The 18,300-nt window shown below is 41.6% G+C and overlaps 1 protein-coding gene across 3 annotated transcripts in view; it reads left to right on the top strand.

Moving 5' to 3' along the window:
• The window catches only part of LOC134340369 (zinc finger CCCH domain-containing protein 10-like), a 77,825-nt gene extending 59,933 nt beyond the window's left edge, over positions 1–17,892 (top strand). For 2 of the 3 annotated variants that reach the window (XR_010016534.1, XR_010016535.1), the window contains exon 3: positions 7,394–17,892. The gene's annotated coding sequence lies outside the window, so the exon portion shown is untranslated. Of the gene's footprint in view, positions 1–2,157; positions 3,117–7,393 lie in introns of those variants that run through there. The other variant, XR_010016536.1, reaches the window with a different exon arrangement.
• The last annotated feature ends 408 nt before the right edge of the window (positions 17,893–18,300 follow it).

The following is an 18,300-nucleotide window of genomic DNA, read 5'->3' as shown; positions in this document are numbered from 1 at the left end:
CTCTTGTTTCCCCTTCCTTAATGCATTTTTGCAAGTTGCTTGTTATGCTTACCTTTGAAACAGTAGCTATATCTTAAAAGTGTACCATTAGTTGTAAAATTCTTTGCAAGGACCCTGTGAAGAGATGCTGTACAAAAGTGCGTCTTTACAGAGATGCTAGGCCTAACTGTAGTTTTCCAACTCTATCTGAAATCAGCCAGTTGAGCACGGACTGTTGATAGATTTTCTGGACTTGGTTCAGTATCACAGGAGGTATTCATTCACAAAGCCATTGGGAGAACTCAACATTTTTCTCTGAATGCTAGCCCATTTTTCTTTTTGGTTACCAGAAGTCTAAAATGTAATTCCTCCAAAATACTCAATCACTAGCCACAAAATAACAATGTCTTGGATATAAGTTTTTAAACACAACCTATCTATAGTAAACTTATTCAAAATAGTTATGTGGAATTTTTTTTTACCTGCAGGATCTTCTGAGTCGGAGCTGGCATCAGCTGTTTTTTTAATAATTGATCATTGATATTAATATCGGACTTAACTATAAATTCATTGGAATATCAGGAGAGGGGGAGATAAAAGAAAGAATTTATCCTATACCTGCTGTAAATTTTCTTCTCTCCATGTAGTGCTTATTCTTGCTTGATGCCCAGTTCCGAAGGCATAATGGTTCTCTACCGTTAACATTAAGTGCATCATAAACCTATTCTCACAAACGAGTGTGACTGGTTAGCAAATGGAAGATTTTTTTTCTGTGCCCGAGACATTTGAAGTAAATTTTTAAAAAGGAAATCTACTATTTTGTAAAGTCATTTCACAACCTCAGGGTTCTTTATTGTAATAATGTTTTTATAAGCTAACTTGCACACAGCAAAAAGAAATGACCACAAAGGCCGTTTAAGTGATCATTTTGGCCAAGAAACTAGGGAGAATGACACTTGTTATCTCTCTGCTTCTTTTTAAATAGTTCTTAAAAATTTAATTGCACATTTTTCAGTCACCACTTCAACTTCTCTTGCTATCTCTTTCTCTGCCTGTCTCTGTCTCTTTCTCTGTCTGTCTGTCTCTCTCTCTCTCTCCCCCCCCCCCCCCATCTCTGTCTTGCCTCTTGCCACCACCATCACTACTAACTCACCTATTCTCATCTATGAAGATGCTAGGTTATTTTGAGCCATCAGTCGAATTCAGAGAAATCAATTTCATGAATTTATTTGTTTTCAATGCCCCTAAATCTGTCATTCATCGCCCTTGAAATCACTTTCTAGCAATTGAATTATTCTATGAAAACCAGAATAATAAAAAGTACTGGAAACACACAGTAGGCCAGGCAGTATCCTTGAAGAGAGATTTTGTGTTGATAGTCATAGTCATACTTTATTGATCCCGGGGGAAATTGGTTTTCGTTACAGTTACACCATAAATAATAAATAGTAATAGAACCATAAATAGTTATATAGTAATATGTAAATTATGCCAGTAAATTATGAAATAAGTCCAGGACCAGCCTATTGGCTCAGGGTGTCTGACCCTCCAAGGGAGGAGTTGTAAAGTTTGATGGCCATAGGCAGGGATGACTTCCTATGACGCTCTGTGTTGCATCTCGGTTTGATGGCCTTTCATCAGCACTGCTATGTGGTTATTAGCCAGAAATGCTAACACTGTCACTCTCCAAAGATCAAGCCTAGTCTGATGAGTATTTCAGCAGTATTCAATACTCAACAGGATTTTGCTTCTGTGAAGACAAGGATCTTGGATAGAGTCCTTAGCATTCTTAAGTGGGGGAGAGAGAGCAACCAGAGATCGTGCTGCATATAGGTACCAATGACATGGGTGGGACGAGGTTCTGCAAAGTGAGTTCAGGGAGTTTAAGTGCTTAGTTAAAGGGTAGAACATCCAAAGTTGTGATCTCAGCACTGATGCCCATGCCACGTGCTAGAGAGGCCAGAAATAGGAAGATCATACAGTTTAACATGTGGCTAAGGAGGGGCAGGTGTAAGATTTTTGGATCATTGGGCTGTCTTCTAGGGAAGATGGGGCCTGTATAGAAGGAACAATTTGCATCAGAACTGGTGGAAGATTAATATCCTAGTGGCAAGGCTTGCTAGTGCTACTCGGGGGTGGGGGGGGGAGGTTAAACTGGGGTTGCAAAGGGTTGGGAACCAGAGTGCTAGAACAGATAGTGGAGTGGTTGTAGAGACATATTGTTAAGACCCTAGACAGTCAGGAATCAAAAGGCTGAGTATGGTGGGACTAATGTTCTAAGCTGCATATATATTTCAATACAAGAAGTATTATAGGAAAGGCAGATGAACTCAGGGCATGGATCAGCACATGAAATTATGATTTTGTAGCCATTAGTGAAACTTGGTTCCAGGGGGAGCAAGATTGGCAGCTCAGTATTCCAGGGTTCCATTGTTTTAGACATCACAGAGCAGGAGGGATTAAAGGAGAAGGGGTGGAGTTAATAGTCAGGGAAAATGTCACAACAGTGCTCAATCAGGAAAGACTGGAGAACTTGTCTAGTGAGGCTTTATGGGTAGAACTGAGGAATAAGAAAGGTATAACCACATTAATGGGATTATATTAAAGACCATTTAGATGAATTTAGATTTAGAGGATTTTGTGGGATTCAGGGAACAAATTTGTAGAGTAATTGCAGACTTGCAAGAAAAGTATGGTAGGGTGATTTTCACTTTACACATATTTATGGGAATCCCGTACTGTAAAAGGGCTGGATAGGATAGAGTTGGTCAAATGTGCCTGAATCAATACATAGAGTTCCTAATGAGAGAGCATGCAATACTTGATCTGTTATTAGGGAATGAGACAGGGCAGGTAACAGAAGTTTGTGTAGGGGAACACTTTGCATCTAGTGATCACAGTGCCATTGGTTTCAAGGTAATTATGGAAAACGATTAGGTTTGGTCCTCTGGTTGCGATTCTAAATCGGAGAAAGGATCTGGCAAGTGTGGATTGGCAACGCACATCAAAGTTGTTGGTGAACGCAGCAGGCCAGGCAGCATCTCTAGGAAGATGTACAGTCGACGTTTCAGGCCGAGACCCTTCGTCAGGACTAAGTGTGGATTGGGACAGGCTCTTTTCTGGCAAAGGTGTACTTGGTAAGTGGGAGGCCATCAAAAGTGAAATTTTCAGAGTACAAAGCTTGTATGTGGAATTCAGCAGGCCAGGCAACATCTTTGGAAAAAAGTAAACAGTTGATGTATTGGGCCAGGGCCCTTCATCAGGACTCGTTTACTGTTTTCGATAGATACTGCCTGGCCTTCTGAGTTTCTCTAGCATTCTGTGTGTGTTGCTTTTGATTTGCAGCACCTGCAGAATCTCTCATGTTTTTGAAAGCTTGTATGTGCCTGTTGGAATAAAAAGCAAGGATAACAGCTTCAGGGAACCTTGGTTTTCGAGAGATATTGAGGCCCTGGTTAAGGAAAAAAGAGGTGCATAGTGAGTATAGGCAGGTAGGAACAATTGAGGGACTTGAGTATAAGATAACACTAAAAGAAATCAGGAGGGCTAAAAGAAACCATGAGAATGCTCTAGCAGACATGGTGAAGGAGAATCCTAAGGGCTCCTACAGATATGTTAATAGCAAAAGAATTGCAAGGGACAAAATTGGTCCTGGAGGATCAGAGTTGTAATCTATGCGTGGAGCCAAAAGACATGGAGAGATCTCAAATGGAGGTTTTGCATCTGTATTTACTCGGGAGACGGATGCAGAGTTCATAGCAGTAAGGAAAGGTAGCAGCAAAGTCATGGACCCTATACAGATTACAGAGGAGGAAGTGTTTGCTGTCTTGAGGCAAATCAGGGTGGATAAATCCCAGAGCCCGACAAGGTGTTCCCTCAGACCCTGTGGCAGGCAAGTGCAGAGATTGCATGGGTTCTAACAGAAATATTTAAATCATCCTCGCGATAGGTGAGGTACCAGAGGTTTGAAGGATAGCTAATGTTCTGTTGTTTAATAAAGGCGTCAAGAATAAACCTGGAAATTATAGGCTGGTGAACCCAACATCAGTAGTGGGAAAGTTACTGGAAGGTGTTCTATTTGGATAGACGGACTGATTGGAGACAGTCGGCATGGCTTAATGCATGGTAGTCATGTCTAACCAATCTTATAGAGTTTTTTTAAGGAGGTTACCAGGAAAGTTGATGAAAGCAAGGCAGTGGATGTTGCCTACATGGTCTTTAGTAAGGCTTTTGACAAGGTCCCACATGGGAGGCTGGTCAAGAATGTTCAGTCGGTTGGCTTTCAAGATGAGGTAGTAAATTGGATTTGACTTTGGCTTTACAGGAGAAGCCAGAGAGGAGTAGTAGATGGTTGCCTCTCTGACTGGGAGGCCTGTGACTAATAGTGTGCCACAGGGATCGGTGCTGGGTCCATTGTTGTTTGTCATCTACATCACAGATCTGGATGATAATGTGGTTAACTGGATCAGCAATATTTGCGGACAAATATGTTGACACCAAGATTGGGCATACAGTGGACAGCATGGAGGACTATCATAGCTTGTAGCAGGTTCTGGACCAGCTGAAAAAATAGACTAAAAATGGCTGATGTTTAATGCAGACAAGTGTGAGGTGTTGCACTTGAGACGACCAACCAGGGTAGGTCTTACACAGTGAACAGTAGGGCACTGTGGAGTGTGATAGAACAAAGGGATCTGGGAATATGGGTTCATAATTCATTGAAAGTGGTGTCACAGGTAGCTAGCAGTTGTAAAGAAAGCTTTTGGCACATTGGCCTTCATAGATCAAAGTATTGAGTACAGGAGTTGGGATGTTGTGCTGAAGTTGTATAAGACATTTGTAGTATTGAGGCCTAATTTGTAGTATTGTGTGCAGTTTTGGTCACCTATCTACAAGAAATGTGTAAGTAAGATTGAGTGAGTACACAGAAAATTTACCAGCATGTTGCCAGGACTAGACCTGAGGACCGGAAAGATTGAATAGGTTAGAACTTTGTTCTTTAGAATGCAGGAGATTGAGTGTAGCTATGATAGAAGTATACAAAATTGCGAAGGATGTAGGTAGGGTAAAGGCAGGCTTTTTCCACTGAGGTTGGGTGAGACAGCAACTGGTCATGGGTTAAGATTGAAAGGTGAGATGTTTAGGGGGAACATGGGAAACTTCACGCAGGGTCGTGAGTGTGGGACAAGCTGCCAGCGCAAGTCATTTGGATAGGTACATGGATGGGAGGGGTGTGGAGGGCTATGGTCCCAGTGCAGGTCGATAGAAATAGGGAGTTTAAATGGTTCAGCACAGACTAGATGGGCCGATGTGCCTATTTATGTGTTGTAGTTTACTTTGACTCCGACTAAGGGTGGGCAGTTTCAGGGTGTGAGGATTGGTGAGAAATGACTTTGGTAAGACCCACTGGTTCTTTTAATAGAATGTTAACACATTCCATATACGAGGGGTGATTGATAAGTTTGTGACCTAAGGTGGAAGGAGATGAGTTATACAGCTCTCGTTACATGCACATGCAGTTCAGCTCTTTGAGTGATTATGCAGGAAGTTTGAAGTTAATAACTCATCAGGGGTGATTGATAAGTTCATAGCCTAAGGTAGAAGGAAATGGGTTATCAACTTCACACTTTCTGCATAGTCACTCAGAGTTGAACTGCATGTACATGTAAACGAGAGCTGTATAACTTGTCTCTGCGTACCTTGGGCCACAAACTTATCAATCAATCACCCCTGCTGTGGACACTTTCTGGAGGTCCAAGATCCGTATGCTCCACAACCGCTGGACTAAGTGTGTAAATGTAGGAGGGGACAATGTTGAAAAATAAATGTGCTAGGTTTTCTAAAATTGACTCCTTCAACCTTAGGCCACGAACTTATCAATCACCCCTCGTACAGAGTACCATTGTCATTTGTGACCTCCTGGTTCAATTCAAACTCTGTTTTGGCTGCCTTCTGCTCCAGGCTTAGCCCCTCAATGTCCACTGGCAGAAGGAACTTGGACTGCAGGCTTTCACCACTGGGCCTTTGCATTGATGTACTGAGCCCCAGTTCGTCCCTCACTCCATACTCCTATGGCTAGAATGTGCTATGCTCTTTGCCTCAGAATTCCCCAAAATTATCTTCAGATTCAAATTCCACTTTGAAGCAGGGTGAGAAATGTTGAAGGTGGAGCTCTGGGTCTGCAGCCTTCAGTGAGAAGTCAGGTCATTAACATCTTGGCAGATGGGTATGTTGAATGTTTGCAGATTCTTTTATGTCATTTTATGTCTGTCTGTATGACAGACAGCACAGCCTCCCAGAACTTTCTGTCCTCTGTCATGGAGGTCTTGGGCAACAACGAGCAGGAGAGTGTAGACCAGCCGCTGGCCCTAGAGGAGTTGACAGACTCCATCCATTCTCCTGATTCACGTAGAACTGGAAGCATAGTCTCTGTGGGACTGGATGGACCTGCATCTGCTAGAAGTGTACAACTCTATGCTTCTGGTTGGCAGCATGTCAGACTCCATGAGGAAGGGCATCAAGAGTTGGAGACCCATTTCCGTTATAAGATCCTATCCAACGTCATTGGCAACTGGGTCAAGTCTGCTGCAGGACCAAAATCTGCTGTACCTGGCGGGAAAATCTCTGCTGAGGTATCCCATCTCCCTTGTGCAGTTCAGGGGTGGGTGGATACCTTCAGAGGCAGCTTGGACCAGGAGAAGAGCTTCGACAAGATATCATACACGTACGTGATTGATGTGATTTCAAAGACACTGGGACTTGGGGGGAGGGTCTGGAAATAAAATATTGAATCCAACTGGTCTACACAGATAGCTGTAATGCAGTTCAAATCAGGTGGTTACGACTGGAAATCCAACTACAGATTTCACTACATAAATGAGGCTGATGTGCTGGTGCAGTATTGGTCTGGTCTATTGGTGGTGCTATATTTTAGATGAGTAATTAAACTGAAACCTGCTCTGCAAGTTTGGGTGAATATAAAAGACCCCATGGCTTTTTGAAGAGGATATTGGTTGGATAAATTGTTGTGTGCTGATGTGCAATTGTATTTTACAATATATTGAAACTCATCTTCAACTAGAGTATATACATGAATTATAAGTTCTACTACAACTCTGGTCTGATGGATGACTGAACAGGTGCTATGAAATTTATTCATATTAGTTGTTTATCAATAAAGTTGAAGTAATCTGATTCCCCACATAATATTGCAAACTTTTGACATGCATTATTCACAACAAAGCCAGTTTACTGTCCTTAATCAGTGTGCCAAGTATCCAACCAGTTGACAAAATATATTTGGACTATGTAACTTGAGTTTAATTTATTTCCCTAAGCATGACTTTTAGCATTTTTAACTGTTAAATTTGTGTCTGCACTTATTTAATACTATTGTCAACCTCTCTTTCATCAGCACACTCCTGGAATTCCAATGCTTGAACACCAGAAGAGTTAGGAGTGGATAAATTCAGCTCTGATTGCTTCAGACTCATCTACCTCTCAATAGAGTCCACAGTTTTGTTGAGAGAATGAAAAAGTTGCACATGCTTCTAGAGTGTATTCTCAGCATGTCAGTGTCTCGAAGTTGCATCGATGAACAGACGAGTTAAATGATCATAAAGAAATAGCTACTACAAAAAAAATTACTATGTATACAAATGGAGTCATACGTCTTAGCCATCAATACTGGCAAGATTAAGTTTAAAGACATACAAGTTAAGTGTCATTGAGTTCCTGTCTCCACTTTATCTACTTAGCACTCATTTATAGTGAAAATCTTGTGTTTTAACATCTAGATCTGTTTCATTTGTCTGAGAAGTCTGTGTGCTTTACTCAGGCCATTTTTCTCTCTCCCTTCCCCCTTATTCATTATTTTCCTTTATCCCTTTCTCTTTTCACCTTCACTGCACTTAAGGAGGGTGAATGAGATACCAGGATGCATCTTAGAGACGCGAAGCATATCATAAAGTTTGTCAAGCTGATAGTCATGAACACTGATCGTGAACAAGCTGATGCTCAAGGTCGTCTCCCCGCTTGGTTCCGTGCATATTGTCATACCTTCACTAATTTCATCGTATAAATTGAAATATGGGAGGGGGGAGCCTTGGAGCACAAGTTCATAGGACACTGAAAGTGGGGGCCTAATGCAGGTACGTGGGTTTAGTGTGGAGAGGCATCACAGCATGGACAAGGTAGGCTGAGGTGTCTTGTTTCTATGATGTACCATTCTATAAAATTTCCTTATCCATATTCACAACCACCTATTCAAACTTACCATTGCATGTGATATCTATACCCATCAGTTGAATAAGGTAACCTCTAAATACTCTCCTCTATCTGCCAAGACAACACCCTATGCTACTTATAATGACACTTTCCACTGTCTAGCCTTTACTCCAATGAGACTGTTGAAGAGTTGGCCTTAAAAAGATTCAAAGATTCAAAAAACTTTATTGTCACTCTAACCGTACATCAGCTCTGCAGGGCAGAATGAGACAGCGTTTCCCAGCAGCAGTGCAATCATAACATAACAAACTCAACACTAAATAATAAACATAACAATAAATAGTAAAACACAACAGCCACATGTCAGTTAAAATCAAGTTATAAGTGTCCAGTGCAAGTTAAGTGTCCAAAGCGGAGTCAGGTGGAGCAGCTATTTAGTAGTCTGACTGCCTGTGGGAGGAAGCTGTTTAGTAATCTTGTGGTTTTAGTTTTGATGCTCCTGTAACGTTTGCCTGATGGCAGAAGAACAAATAGTTCATGGAGAGGGTGTGAGGGGTCTTTAATGATGTACGGTGTCTTCTGGAGGCATCGACTCTGAAAGAGGTCTTGGACAGAAGGTAGGGAGACCCCAATAACCTTCTCTGCTCCCCTAACCACCCTCTGCAAGGCTTTTTTGTCGACAGCACTGCAGCTGGAGTACCAGGTTGTGATTCAAAAGGTCAGCACACTCTCAACCACGCCTCTGTAGAATGTAGCTAAGATGTTAGTGGGGAGTGATGCTTGTTTAGGCTTCCTCAGAAAGTGCAGTCTCTGCTGGGCCCGTTTCACAACCCCAGTGGTATTCCTGGACCAGGTGAAATTGTCCGAGATCTGCACCCCAAGGAACTTGATGTTTTCCACTCTATCCACTGTGGAGCCGCTGATGCTGAGGGGTGTGTGCTCAGGCTGAGACAATCTGAAATGGACAATCATCTCCTTGGTTATGGTGACATTAAGCATAAAAAAAAATCTCAGTTATAACCTTACCTGCACCTTTGCTTTTGTTTCCTGTAAAGCCTTTACTTTTCCACTCGGTTGTTCTCCTTGATCGCTCATCGTTGTTCATTTCTGTTTAGGGAAAGCAAGTTGGGTATGCGGACAGAATTAGCTAGGCCACATTCAGCAGATCAAACCCTATACTCCATTGTCACTAGTTCAATGTGTGTGTTATATAAATATCCTTCTCAAACCTTTAAGGAAAGCTGTAGAACTTGTATGCAGTGTTCTTCACTGAGGTTGACTTAATTTGGATGTTTGCGAAGTATCAGTATGTTAATTTCTTGGCTGTGGGCTCTTTCCATCGTCTTACTCGCTAAACTACTGACCATTCAACCTCTCTTGCAACTTCCTTCAGAATCTGTCTTTCCAATCTAACATTACCTCAACCCAATCTTGACTTCCTCTTCCTTACATTTTTCATCAACGTGCCTGTACATATTCTTGAAAATGCTGGCTGCAAGGTTCACTGCAACTGCATAACTAAACTTGTAGGGGTTTTGCGACTGTCAAAGCTCTAAAATCATTCTAATCAAATCCAATAATGAAATGCAATGTGATGGTAATGTATTATCGCTCACTATCATCCTTAACTTGGCTTTTAAGATTGATGACCACATCATCATGTGCAGTGGGACTGTGCTCACCTACTTTCTCTTAACTATAATGAACAAGATGGAATGAATCTGCTGCTTTGCCATTTCTTCCCTTTTCCACGAGCTGATGGATATAACTCGAAGTCCCCAAGAATATAGGCACAAAAGACTGCAGGTGCTATAATCTGGAGGAACTCAGTGAGTCAGGCAGCATCTGTAGAGGCAAAGGCAGAGTTGACATTGCAGGTCAAGACCCTGCATTTGGTCCAGTAAGCCACAGAAGCTGTTTTGCCCACTAAATTTCCCCAGTTTTTATTTTTCCTTAAGACTGTTTACTTGATCTCCCATATTTAAACTACGTGCTGCCCTTGAGTGTTAGGATGTGACTTATGCTAACAGCACCCAGCTCAATTTGGCCACCTCATTTGACGCTTTCATTTGCCTCTTGTAAGATTTGTTTCAAATCCAGTCCAGTCCCAAGTAAAATACAGTTTCCTGCATTGAAATATTGGGAGGCCAATGTCTTTGATCCTCATCATAAATTCACTGCTTATTCTGCTCCCACTTTGGACTGAATCAGGCTACTTGGAACTCTAACATTATATTTCATCCTGAGCAAAGCTTCTAGCTCTATATCTTCATTACAAAGACCATCTAGCTTCTGTTATTTTTCCCATCTTTACCTTCTTTTACTGAAACTCATCCATTCACTTGCTACTTCCAAATTAAACTATTCCAGGATCCAATTTCTCTCCCATCCTCTCTGTAAAGCCAAGTTAACCCATACTACTATCCATATGTTATATTTAATTCATACCCATCCTTTTCTCCAATTAACTTGCCCTTGCTGATTTCCAGTGACATTTGGCCATCCAACATCTAAATGTTAATATTCACATCCTTTCATTTCCCTCTGTTGCCTTATCTCTCCCTTTCTCTAGTACTACCAAGAAATGATTGAGTTTCTGGATTTTATTGAATTTTAAAAAGTACTTATGTAAAGGAAATTTGCTCCCTTGATGTGAGCCGGCCTGCCTGTGACTGAATCAACAGCAATTTGGTTGCCATAATTAACCCATAATTAATGTAGAAAGATGCAACAACAGCATAACAAAAATAAAAGCAGGCCATCCTGATCTGGCCACTTGAACACAGCAAAGACCAACCCAAGCCCTTGTGAACAATGAGTATTCCAAAACTGTATGAGTTCCATGGATTAAGCCCACCATTCTACATCTCTGATATTGCCCTGTACTATCAAACACAACAGACCCATAATGGGTGATGTGCAGTGGTATGTTGGTGGAAGCAGTAGCCCAGGTTAACGAAGACTGAACCCATAAACTCTGGCATTAAGCCACACTGGCAAAGAAACCAGATCTCACTCTACCTCCTGCTCTGAGCTGGTAAGTGTACTGCTATGTAGTGAACACCACTTGAAAGTACATACTCCAATTTTGCTATTGGTTGCCAAAATCATCACTGTTAATAGAGTCCTACTGCTTGTTGGTATCGTTCTGTAGATAGTGAGGAAATCCACGGGACAGACCTATTAACCTCATTGAGTATTCCTAATCGGCTCCTGTATATCTAAATACTTAAATATCTGGTACCTTGGAATACATTACAATAACTTTCCCACTGCTGATGTCAGGCTCACAGGCCTATAATTTTCTGTCTTATTCTTAGAGCCTTCCTTTCACAACAAAATTAGCTTTCCTCAGCATCTTACCCGTGGCTAAGGACACTTTTAATACCTCTGCTAGGGCCCCTGCGATTTCTGTACTAGACTCCCACAAGATTCGAGGGGACAAATTGTCAGGCCCTGGGGACTTGCACTCTAGTTTGCCTCAAAACAAAATACCTCGGTAATTTGTATACGGTCCATGACTAGTGGTGTTTTGTCTTAGTTCTATGAATTCTGTCTATCTTCCAGGTAAATAAAGATGCAAAAATGAAAAACCATTTAAAATTCCCCTCCCCCCCATCTCTTTTGGCTCCACGCATAGGTGAACATGCTGATCTTCGAGAGGACCAATTTTGTCCTTGTAGAGATGGTCTCATCTTCACGTAGTGGATGCTCTATGTTGTGTTAAATAGGTTGAATTCAGAACACAGCTAGCAGCTCAAAACGTGGGATTCATAAAACTGGGTGATCTGCAGCACCTGAGTTATATTTCACCGCAACTTAATTCCAGAAAAGCATGATGCTCCATCAGTATAATCAAAACTGGGACGATCCCTAATTCAGTGTAAAGCTCTCTAGGAGTAGCAACGTATCATTAAAAAGTTGCTAAGGTCACAACAGGGGGTTACACGTGCTAAATAGCAAAGGACGCATCCTTTAAATGGCGAGGTAATCCCACTGCATTGGATGACGTGACGGCTATTCTGTAATGTCCAGTGCTAAATGGTGCTAGTTAATTAAAACACCACAAAACCAAAGGGTGGCATTGGGTAGAGTATGGAAAGGCTGAGGTGTTTATGACCATTCCACCTAGAAGTGTTGAGTGGTGCTCCATCAATTAGTTAATCCTGTTTGATCACTGGACATGATCTCGAACAGTGGCTTGGAACACTTAACAAAGCAAAGGCTTGGGAACCTGGCCACAAAACAGGAACATCATTTGTATTTTGTTGATCTGTCCTTGTACAGCGACGACGCTGGCTCTACTTGCCAAAAAGAGGAACAAATCCAAACTAACACACTCGGTCGATCTTCAATCATCACCAGTATGATAGAAGGTCCTATTAACAATGTAATCAGATGGCACTGACTCAGTGATAAACTGCTTGCTGAAACTTAGCTAGGATTTCTTGTCACCTCACCTCAATAGCTTTGGTCCAAATAAGGGTCATAGAGTTGAATTCCAGAAGTGAAGTGAGTGTCCTCAACATCAAAACATCATTGGACCAAGTATGGCATCAAGGAGCCCTGGAAGCCAAATGGGCACTGGAGGGGAAAAGAATCACTAGCTGGTGCAAAGGATGATATATTTGGTGGAAGCCAATGAAATCAGTACTAGAACACCACTAAGATTTCTTCAAAGCAGTTTCATCTGCTTCATAATGAGGTCAATATTGGATATTCACTGATAATGTACAATATTAATTTCTGTTGGCACAATAGATAATATCTGCATGTAGAAACGCCAGGGTACACTGATTAGTAGTAAAAACATTTATTCCATAATGAGTACAAGTGATTACTCACCTACTCTTGGTGCTTAAATAGCACTACCACTACTGAGACTACTATCATCAACATCTTGAAAGTTACGATGTGACTAAAATCTTAGCCGGGCCTTCCACTTAAGTATTGATCAACTGCAGTGTGTATCTCACCTCTGGAACCTCCTCCCTTTCCACCTACAAACTATTCAGAAGATGCATATCCATGGGGAAAAAAATTGCTTGCCACCTTGTCTTATCAGTTGAAACATTCACTCCCTCCATCACTGGTATTCTATTGCTGCAATGCATACCATCTATGAAATTTATTGCAGTTACTTGCTATGGCTTCTTCAATTACACTTCCCCAAACAAGTAAACAATTACGGAGATATGTCCTTGGACTAAGCGCTGTAGGAGAAAGGGGCCGCAGTGGTTCAAGAAAGTGCTTCATTGACTCTGAGTAGGGCTGGGCTATAAATCCCGGATATTATAGAACTAATCACATCCTGTAAATAAGGGGAACTGTGTGCCATAATTCCTGCCGTTAACTGCATCTTCAATTCCCTTCTCCCCACCTCCAAAGTATATACTGTTTCTTTCATAGTGCTCAGAATGCATTCCTAGAAACAAATACTAAAGGGAGTTGTAATAGATTTTTACATAGAAGCATGATGTAAACGCCTGCTCTCTTATGTTGTGCAGTAATGCATTGTACCATAATGCAGTGTGGAGGTGTAGCCACTCAGTATTGAGATGTAGCGCTGCACCTTTGGCGAGTACAATGAGCACCTTTGCACTTATTCCAGGTGCGCAGCCAGAAATCTTTGTACCTATTGGTCCAAATGGCACAGGTAGGAAAAGGGGTGAGACCCTGAAGAGAGAATTTAAGAAGTTAGGTAGAATGCTGCTAAGCAAGACCTCCGGGATAGTAATCTCTAGATCACTGGTCAGTAAGAGTAAGTAATGGGAGATGAATTTGTGGCTGAGGAGCTGATGTATGGCTTCAGATTTCTCGATCACTGGGATATCTTCTGGGGAAGGGACAGGTTACACCTGAACCTAACGAGGACCAATGCCCTTGTGGGCAGGTTTGCTAGAGCTACTGAGGAGGGTTGAAACAAAATTGGCAGTGGTGTTTAAACCAGGGTGATAGGGCTGAGAATGGGGTGGTTGGTGTACAACTAGATTCATTGGGCAGTGAGACTGTTAGGAAGGACAGGCAATTGATGGGGCAAAATTGCAGTGAGTGTAACATGGGGACAAAATCAAAAAGAATGACGAATACAAAACTGAACGTGTTGTATTTGAATGCATACAGTATCCTGAATAAGGTAGATGATACTGTGGACATCACTGAGTCGTGGCTGAAAGAAGATCATAGTTGAGAGCTTAACATTGTATCAAAAGCATAGACAGAGGGGCTGGCATGGCTCTGTTGGTTAAAAAAATATAAATCAAATCCTTATCAGTGACTTAGGATTGGAAGATGCAGAATCGTTGTGAGTAGAGTTAAGGAACTACAAAGGTTGAATTACCCTGATGGCAGTTATATACAGGCCTCTGAACAGTAGCTAGGATGTGGGCTACAACTTACAATGGGAGATTGAAACCTCATGTCAAAAGGGCAATGTACTGATAGTTATGGGGGGGGGGGTTCAATATGCAGGCAGTTTGGGAATATCAGGTTGGTACTGATTCCCAAGAGAGATCATTTGTGTGTGTGTGTCTGTCTGTCTCTCTCTCTTTCTCTCGCTCTCTCTCTCTCTCTCGCTCCATCCATCCCATAGGGTGATGGTTCCTTTCAGTCAGTTAATGGGGTGGTACCCCACTCTTCAGAAAGGAACAGTGTGTGCGTGAATGGATTTTACATGAGTTTGGGGTTGTACAGGTCCAGACCTACCCTCTCGACATCCCCTCCTGGATCCAGCGGCATGGTGGGGTCTGTTGCAGTGAATGGCCAGACCAAGCTTCAATGCAAGGGATGCCCTTTCCACGCTTCACGGCACGTGTTTGCTAGATGGCCGTTGACCCTACGAGAGGGTTCATCCACCCTTTGACAGGTCTTGTTTTTTGTCCTGCAGGGTGTCTAGTCACCCTCCTGACCTGGTGGGGGAGCCGGTTTAGTTGCCGACCATGCGACAAGCAGTACTGGGTTACATGGAACCAGTAGCACTCAGATGAGTGACCTGACGTGATCATTTGTAGAATGTCTATGAGGTGACTTTTTAGAGCAGCTTGTGATTGAGCCCAATAAGGGAAAGGCTATTCTGGATTGTGTTTTGTGTAATGAACCTGATTCGATTAGGGGGTTTAAGGAAAACCCTTAGGAGTCAGTGATCATATGATCAACTTCATCGTACAGTTTGAGAAGAAGAAGCTGAAGTCAGAAGAATTAAAATTACAGTACAGTAAAGGGAATTACAGACGCATGAGATACAACAAGCTGGCTGAAGCTGATTAGAAAAGGATGACAGCAGAACAGTACTGGCTGGACTTTCTACAGAAATTCATAAGGCACAGGATAGATAAATCCCATAGAAGTAGCATTCTAAAGGTGATGACACAACCGTGGTTGACGAGGGAATTCAAAACCAACAGAAAAAAAATCTGGAACATATTTAAAAACCAACAGAAGGCAACTAAATAAGTTATAAGGTGTGAAAAGATGAAATTATGTAGGTAAGCTAGCCAATAATATCAGAGAATACCAAAAATTTCTTCAGATACATAAAGAGTAAAAGAGAGGCAAGAATAGATATTGGACTGCTGGGTGACAAAGGAATGCCGAATGAACTGAATAAGTATTATGCATCCATCTTCACTGTGGAAGACACTAGTAGTATGCCAGAAGCTCGAAAGTGTGGGGGTCAGAAGTGAGTGCAATTTCTGTTACTAGGCAGAAGGTGCTTGAGAAGCTAAAAGGTCTGAAGATAAATAGGTCACATAGGCCAGATAGACCACAATTCGGGGTTCTAAAAGGTAGCAGAAGAGATTATGGGAGCATTAGTAATGATCTTTAAAGAATCACATTCTGGCATGGTTCTGGAGGAATGGAGAAATGCAAATGTCACCCACTCCACTCAAGAAGGGAGGGAAGCAAAAGAAAGGAAAGTATAAGCAAGTTGTCCTGACCTCAATGTTTGGGAAGATGTTGCAGTTGATTGTTGAAGATGAGGTCTCAGGATACTTGGATGTACATGATAAAATAGGTCATGATTTTCTTAAGGGAAAATCTTGCCTGACAAATCTGTTGGAATTCTTTGAAGCAATAGCAAGTAGGATAGACGAAGTAAAGTTGGTGGATGTTGTGTACTTGGATTTTCAGGTCATTGCCAAGATGTTGCACATTAGGCTGCCTAGCAGGATAAGAGCCGATGGCATTACAGGAAAGATACTAGCATTAATAGAGTATTGGGTGATTGACAGGATGCAAAGATTGGGAATAAAGGAAGCCTTTTCTGATTAGCTGCTGGTGACTAGTGGTGTTCTGCAGGAGTTGGTATTGGGACTGCTTTTTATGTTGTAAGTCAGTGATCTGGATGCCTGAATTGATGGCTTTGTGGACAAATCTGCAGATGAAGCAAATATAGGTGAAGGGACAAGTAGTGTTGAGGAAGCAGGGAGGCTGAAGAAGAACTTGGGAGATATTAGGAGAATGGGCAAAAGAAGTGGCAGATGGAATACAGTGTTGAAAAGTGTATGGCCATGTACTTTGGTACAAGGAGTAAAAACATGGACTATTTTTCTAAAGAGGGAGAAAATACACAACTCCGATGTGCAAAGGGACAAGTCATTGGTGAGGCCTCGTTTGGTTCTTGTTGAGTCAGGGTGTGAAAGTTTATGGGGAGGAGACAGGAAAATAGGGTCGGGAGGGAAAATGGATAAACCATGATGAAATGGCAGAGCAGACTTGATGAGCCAAATGGCCCAATTCTGCTCCTATCTCTTATGATCTTGTGGTGTTAACATTCCTTCTGGGTCATACAATTTCTCTGTCACTCTATTACTAAGCATATCATCATATTCCTCATGTTAATGTTATGTCAATATACCATTCTTTTTTTCCATATATTCCCTTGACTCCCTCTAACCCCACCATTGGTGACCATGATCCTTGCCAACTGGGCTCCAGTTTAAAAATCCTTCCTTAAACCCTGATGAAATAAAAAAAAATAGCCATCTCTTTTATTTTTTTATTTTTATCTATTTTACTTTCCGTAAAGCATTTTGAGCTCTTTTGCTGTCAAAAGTGATATGTAAGTTGTGTTGTAATAATATTTGCGCATTGGCACGTGGCCAGGTGATTAAGGTGTTTGTCTAGTGATTTGAAGGTCGCTAGTTTGAGCCTTGGCTAAGACTGCGTGTGTGTCCTTTAGCAAGGCACTTAACCACACATTGCTCTGTGATGACACTGGTGCCAAGCTGTGTGGGTCCTAATGCCCTTCCCTCGGACAACATTGGTGGTGTGGAGAGGGGAGACTTGCAGCATGGGCAACTGCTGGTCTTCCATACAACCTTGCCCAGCCCTGTGCCCTGGAAACCTTTCCAAGGTGCAAATCCATGGTCTCATGAGACTAACAAATGCCTATAAATAATATTTGCATGCATGTTTTCACAATGATAATTGAATAGCTATTCAGAATCTTCCAACTGGTAACTGTGGAGCGTTAAGAGTGTGACCCTATTGGCATAGGAGTCAGTGGGGTTATCTTGGTCCGTTTTATTCATTGTGACATACAGTAAGTTTTAAATTTTATACAGATTGTCCTTAACAGTAAATTTTGATTGTGTAGTTACTTGTATGTATAAAGGCAGTTGTAATTGATCAAGTTTCTATATAATAAAAAATATAAAATACTGATGCTGGCAGAAAATAATTGATTAGTTTGTAGTCTTACAACCCTTAAAGCCTTTATTAAAAGTTTTTTTTTAAACTGGAGTGTGTATTTCTAGCACATCATGCTGGTCAATGCTGCACGTGGACTGGGATGCTGAAAATCTGAAATAAAAATAAAACATGTCAGAAACGTCTTGCATGCCAGGCAGTATCTGCAGAGAGAAAACAACATTCTAACTTGCAGAGAAAGGGTGAATATGGCTAGGTCAAAGAATATCTGTGATAGGATGAGGCAAGGGAATTGCATTGGGGATAAACTGTATAGGGCATTCATTTGATATATTAATGAAAGCAAAGAGAAAAAATAAAACCTACAAACTGAGGGCATTTAGAGAATTTAACACTACAGGGTTGTGTTAATGGAAGGAATTTTTTCAGCTATGCAATGAGTTG

Source organism: Mobula hypostoma, chromosome X1 (genome assembly GCF_963921235.1).
Source record: "Mobula hypostoma chromosome X1, sMobHyp1.1, whole genome shotgun sequence".
Classification (NCBI taxonomy): domain Eukaryota; kingdom Metazoa; phylum Chordata; class Chondrichthyes; order Myliobatiformes; family Myliobatidae; genus Mobula; species Mobula hypostoma.
Note: the sequence above shows the minus strand (reverse complement) of the source record. Positions and strands in the feature narration are given on the sequence as shown.